Raw genomic sequence first — 6736 nt, forward strand, 5'->3', positions numbered from 1 at the left:
TTTCGTTAGGAACTGTAGCCGAGCCCCTAAAATGATGGTTTGGTATCTGAACAAAGGGAAAGAACTCAGAAGTCACTTAATAGACTGACACCAAGATTGTACCTGATCTCACTCATGAGACATGCGGCAATCACTACTTAGAAGTCAGGGTAATTTGCAGCAACAAACCAGCTGTCAATCATATATGACCTTTTCACTATAGAAGTCTATGCAGCAAAGAAGGTCGGATCTATCGGCCAGGGAGTGGAGACCTCAATGCCGTGCATTTACCGGCAGTGGGTCCTGCAGTGTGATCAGAACATTTTGCATATCTGGGCAACAAGTCAAAAGTTTTATTTTTAATGATAGTAACTCTTTAAATCCCAACTCATCAGAAAACCCTACAACCTACAGTAACCCTATTACTAGTATATTGCTCTATGAACAGCTGCATTCCTCCCCCTGTAGATTTTAGGCCCTGGCAGGCACAGTCTTCTCCTCCTGTACCAGTCTCTCTAACACATTTACTCTACTTGTTCCTTGCCACATGTGTTATGTGCTTAAAGCGTACCTGTCAGATTCCACACAAAAAAAACTAAACTTTTATATGTTACTCAGTACCTCATCCTGATCATGTACATTTTTATGTCTCTATCACCGATATTTCACTAACAAATAGCATATTACAGCTGCTCAATGTCTTCTCTATCTTGTCAAAGGGAGGGGGAGTGTTCATCTCTTGCCGACACTGTGATGACCCCTACCTCACTCTACCTACAGCTTTTGCAAAACTACAACTCCCAGCATGACCAGACATCCTTTGACTGTCCAGGCATGCTTAGAGTTATAGTTTTGCAAAGCCTGGAAAAATATGATTGGTAAAACTCCATGTGACAGCAGTGTTGCTGTATGCTGTGTTCCTCCTGCAGCCTTGTCAATCAGTGCTCTCATGTCCATGACCCTTGGACACACTCATGCTGCTATTGAACTCAGTGTCCCAAGAGGTATGGGGACCCCTAGTGGTGGGATTTTCAAAGGCAGTTTAATAAAATATGATTTTTTTTTTAAAGTATATTAGGAAAACTATTGTTTTGCAAAGATGTACAACATATAAAAAGTTTTTATATCTGACAGTGTCCTTTTAAACCAGTTTCCATATTTATTATTACAGAGCTAATGATGATTGTGGATCATATAAATGGTTTTAGATTAGAATGGTTGTTTGGGTTTGCTTTTTGGCATGTGAGATAAAATGCATATATTATGGATTATTTATGTGTGTGCTATTCCTTTGTCAAGGTTCACACCGCTTAATTTATGAGCAGAATTTCGCGGCAATATTCCACTCTTAAATTCAGCTGCAGCAGAGTCCTATTGATATCAACGGGATTCTGTTGCACTGTGCACACGGCGAAAATCCGGATTCTGGCATCTGCAGAAACACTGAACCTGTTCAATGTTTCTGCGGAATCCGCTAAGAAATAAATTACCGTCTACGGAAACGATACATTTATGAGTGGTCCTAGTGCCAACGATTCAAGTGTGGAATGTCATTTTGCCCATTTTCATCCGTGTGACCGTGGCCTTAGGGTACGTTCACACATGCGTATTTTTTTTGCTGCAAGTCTGTAGAAGATCAAAATCTGTTGAAGAAAATCTGCAGCAGAAAATACGCACATGTGAACGCACCCTTAGGGTACGTTCACATGAGCGGACCCACAGGGTATTTTACGCTGCAGATCCGCCACTGAAGCACCCCTGCATGGTGGCTTTACATGTGCCTGCTCGGAGCGGCAATACGCTACACTGCGATGTGCGAGTTGCAGCGTGTCTGCTCGTAGTGGCGTACAGCCGCTCTGAGCAGGCACATGTAAAGGCACCATGCGGCGGATCTGCACTGTGGGTCCGCTCGTGTGAACTAGATTTCTAGATTAGGCTAGATTTCCACTTGTTTTTATTTTTTTTACTGAAAAAATGCCATACAAACTGACTTTTTTCACTCCCAAGGTGCAGTTTTTGTGGATTTTATATATTTTTTTTGTATAAAAATTTGTCAGCAGCCTTTGTTGTAAAGCTGCCACAGAGCCCAAAAATGCCAAAGGAAAAAACGCAAAGTGGGTTTGGTGTTTCCTTATTCCCTACTGACTTTAAGCTAACATCTGATAGTTTGTTTATTTATTTATTTTTTTACATATTCACCTAAAAAAAGCAGTCAATGTAACATTTTGGTGGACCTTTTTGCCGAAAAAAAATACAAGTTGGTTTTGTTGTTGGTCTGTTTTGCTGACACTTCTAACATGTTGAAAGTCTTGATCTGTCAGAGTCACTGTGCTGGGCCCCTCTGATCTTCAGACATAGCCAGGAGAAGCTCACAGCAGCATTCTTCACTCACCAGCCGTTCATTGGTCTCCATAACAGAGCCTGTCTCCTGCAAGTGCCGAGTTGGGGAGTGAATGGTGCTGCTGCGTGCTTCTCCTGGATATATCTAAACACATCTTTGTAACAAGTCAAGTTTTCATAAATCACCGTAACTACATTTTCAGGAGATACAAACTGAAAAATCTGGTTGCCGTAGTAACCATAAGACATCCAAACCACATGATTGTATATTTTAGTAGACAGACTTAATTTTGCACCCTGCTGGCACGTGCCATTCTGGGGGTGCCAGTGTCCTGTGGTGAAATAGCGTGGCAATATCCTTCCTAGAAATTTCATAGCCAAGTGGTCTCCAAACTGTGGACCTCCAGCTGTGGCAAAACTACAATGCCCAGCATGCCCGGACAGCCAACGGCTGTCCGGGCATGCTGGGCATTGTAGTTTTGCCACAGATGGAGGTTTACAGTTTGAAGGCCATTGTCATAGCCCCTTAGCTGTAAAGAACACTTCATTTCTGACAGGACCCTTTTATGTTTTTGGGTTAAAGGTTGGTTGACCCGCACTACTTCCACGCTACAGCTCTAACAAGGGTTAAATGTATGCTGGGCATTGTAGTTTTGCCACAGATGGAGGTTTACAGTTTGAAGGCCATTGTCATAGCCCCTTAGCTGTAAAGAACACTTCATTTCTGACAGGACCCTTTTATGTTTTTGGGTTAAAGGTTGGTTGACCCGCACTACTTCCACGCTACAGCTCTAACAAGGGTTAAATGTATGCTGGGCATTGTAGTTTTGCCACAGATGGAGGTTTACAGTTTGAAGGCCATTGTCATAGCCCCTTAGCTGTAAAGAACACTTCATTTCTGACAGGACCCTTTTATGTTTTTGGGTTAAAGGTTGGTTGACCAGCACTACTTCCATGCTACAGCTCCACAAGGGTTAAATGTCTCCTCTCTCCCATCCATCAAATCAACAATGATAAGGAGAACCTCTACCAAGCTGGATGGTCCAGGCTTCTCACACACAAGAGGCAAACACACAGCACACATTCCAGCAGTGCTCACAACAGCCAATCACGTCACGCCTTCTAAAGAAAAACCAAAACTACAACAATACAAGCAGAACGGTGATTGGTCACTTTCTCCCCTCACAGAAGAGAGTGCGGTGCCACTTACCGGAGCGGCGCAGGGTCTCACACGTGCAGAGCGCCGGGCAGTGCCCTCATGCCCATGGCACAGGCCACTTCTCAGCACAAGGCACCGGTTGCTCAATAGGTGGAAGAAGTTTTCCTCCCAGAAATGACGTTTCCGCACAGCTCTCCTCCCCGACCTGCGGCTCGACTCCCGCACAACAATGGAGCCGCCGGCAACCTCAGCCCTCTTTGTTCCCCGGTTGTGGGTCAGTGTACGGGGCACTGTAGGCGTGGGTTTCCATCCACCCCCTGCGATCTCGGCTCTGATACCGCTATAAGTCCGGGGAGGAAATACGAAGAACACGGAAGAGGGGGGAAAACTAAATGAAGGGAAACCGGAGCCACCACTCCGCCTGAGACTGAGCGATCACTGCCCGGTCACCATATATATGTCTGCGGGAGCACCCAGGGAGGAGTCTCAGCACCGCCAGGAGGGCGCCCCCTGCTGGAGTCCGCTCACCTCTACTGTACGAAACGGAGATTAGGGACACTTTGTAAGAGTGTCATATATAGAGATCGGCTCAGCTATGGGGACAGTGCACTGTATGTCATAGGGATCGGCACTGTCATATATAGAGATCAGCTCAGCTATAGGGACAGTGCACTGTATGTTAGAGGGATCGGCACTGTCATATATAGAGATCAGCTCAGCTATAGGGACAGTGCACTGTATGTTATAGGGATCGGCACTGTCATATATAGAGATCAGCTCAGCTATGGGGGACAGTGCACTGTATGTTATAGGGATCGGCACTGTCATATATAGAGATCAGCTCAGCTATGGGGGACAGTGCACTGTATGTTATATGGATCGGCACTGTAATATATAGAGATCAGCTCAGCTATGGGGGACAGTGCACTGTATGTTATAGGGATCGGCACTGTCATATATAGAGATCAGCTCAGCTATGGGGGACAGTGCACTGTATGTTATAGGGATCGGCACTGTCATATATAGAGATCAGCTCAGCTATGGGGGACAGTGCACTGTATGTTATAGGGATCGGCACTGTCATATATAGAGATCAGCTCAGACATGGGGACAGTGCACTGTATGTTATAGGGATCGGCACTGTCATATATAGAGATCAGCTCAGAAGTAGGGACAGTGCACTGTATGTTATAGGGATAAGCACTGTCATATATAGAGATCAGCTCATCTATGGGGACGGTGCACTGTATGTTATAGGGATCAGCACTGTCATCTGTAGAGATCAGCTCAGATGTAGGGACAGTGCACTGTATGATATAGGGATCAGCACTGTCATCTATAGAGATCATCTCAGATGTAGGGACAATGGTATGTTATAGGGATCAACACTGTCATCTGTAGAGATCAGCTCAGATGTAGGGACAGTGCACTGTATGATATAGGGATCAACACTGTCATCTATAGAGATCATCTCAGATGTAGGGACAATGGTATGTTATAGGGATCAGCACTGTCATCTGTAGAGATCAGCTCAGATGTAAGGACAGTGCACTGTATGATATAGGGATCAGCAGTCATCTATAAAGATCAGCTCAGATGTAAGGACAGTGCACTGTATGATATAGGGACCAGCACAGTCATCTATAGAGATCAGCTCAGATATAGGGACAGTGCACTGCATGATATAGGGATAAGCACTGTCATCTATAAAGATCATCTCAGGTGTAGGGACAGTGCACTATATGTTATAGGGATCAGCACTGTCATCTATAGAGATAATCTCAGATGTAGGTACAGTGCACTATGATATAGGGATCAGCACTGTCATCTATAGAGACCAGCTCAGATAAAGGGACAGTTCACTGTATGTTATAGGGATCAGCACTGTCATATATAGAGATATATACAAACAAGGAGAGCGCTCCTAGTGTGATAACGTAATGTAAAAAGAAGATGAACAAACAAGTGGAATTGCTCACCAAGTATAGTTGTACTGCAACCAAGTACAACTATGGTAAAAGTGTGAAGTAACCCTACAACGGGCGAAGAACGGCAGCTGCTCCTGGAAACACAGGCGAAGCACTCAGATGGATCCCTCCAAGGAACAGCCCAGGATAAAGGCAGCGCACAAGACTTCAAAGGTAAAATGGTTTATTTACCCGGCATGCAACGCGTTTCGCTGGATAACCAGCTTCATCAGGCATGAATGATGAAGCTGGTTATCCAGCGAAACGAGTTGCATGCCGGGTAAATAAACCATTTTACCTTTGAAGTCTTGTGCGCTGCCTTTATCCTGGGCTGTTCCTTGGAGGGATCCATTTGAATATATAGAGATAATCTCAGATAAAGGGACAGTGCACTGTATGATATAGGGATCAGCAGTCATCTATAAAGATCAGCTCAGATGTAAGGACAGTGCACTGTATGATATAGGGATAAGCACTGCATTCTATAAAGATCATCTCAGAGGAAGGAACAGTGCACTGTATGTTATAGGGATCATAACTGTCATCTATAGAGATAATCTCAGATGTAGGGACAGTGCACTGTATGTTATAGGGATCAGCACTGTCATCTATAGAGATCATCTCAGATGTAGGGACAATGGTATGTTATAGGGATCAGCACTGTCATCTGTAGAGATCATCTCAGATGTAAGGACAGTGCACTGTATGATATAGGGATCAGCAGTCATCTATAAAGATCAGCTCAGATGTAAGGACAGTGCACTGTATGATATAGGGACCAGCACAGTCATCTATAGAGATCAGCTCAGATATAGGGACAGTGCACTGCATGATATAGGGATAAGCACTGTCATCTATAAAGATCATCTCAGGTGTAGGGACAGTGCACTATATGTTATAGGGATCAGCACTGTCATCTATAGAGATAATCTCAGATGTAGGGACAGTGCACTATGATATAGGGATCAGCACTGTCATCTATAGAGACCAGCTCAAATAAAGGGACAGTGCACTGTATGTTATAGGGATCAGCACTGTCATTTATAGAGATAATCTCAGATGTAGGGACAGTGCACTGTATGTTATAGGGATCAGCACTGTCATCTATCGAGATCAGCTCAGATGTAGGGACTGCACTGTATGTTATAGGGATCAGCACTGTCATCTAAAGAGTTCAGCTCAGATATATAGGGACAATGCACTGTATGATATAGAGATCAGCACTGTCATTTATAGAGATCAGCTCAGATGTAGGGACAGTGCACTGTATGTTTGTTATAGGGATCAGCAC

At 44.3% G+C, this 6736-nt stretch overlaps 1 protein-coding gene across 1 annotated transcript in view; it reads right to left on the bottom strand.

The window, feature by feature from the left end:
- Nucleotides 1-4189, bottom strand: part of CEMIP2 (cell migration inducing hyaluronidase 2) — a 104569-nt gene extending 100380 nt beyond the window's left edge. Inside the window, exon 1 of the mRNA XM_056523087.1 lies at nt 3530-4189. The gene's annotated coding sequence lies outside the window, so the exon portion shown is untranslated. The remainder of the gene's footprint in view (nt 1-3529) is intronic.
- Between the last annotated feature and the right edge of the window lie 2547 nt (nt 4190-6736).

Source organism: Hyla sarda, chromosome 1, assembly GCF_029499605.1.
Source record: "Hyla sarda isolate aHylSar1 chromosome 1, aHylSar1.hap1, whole genome shotgun sequence".
NCBI classification, from domain to species: Eukaryota; Metazoa; Chordata; class Amphibia; order Anura; family Hylidae; genus Hyla; species Hyla sarda.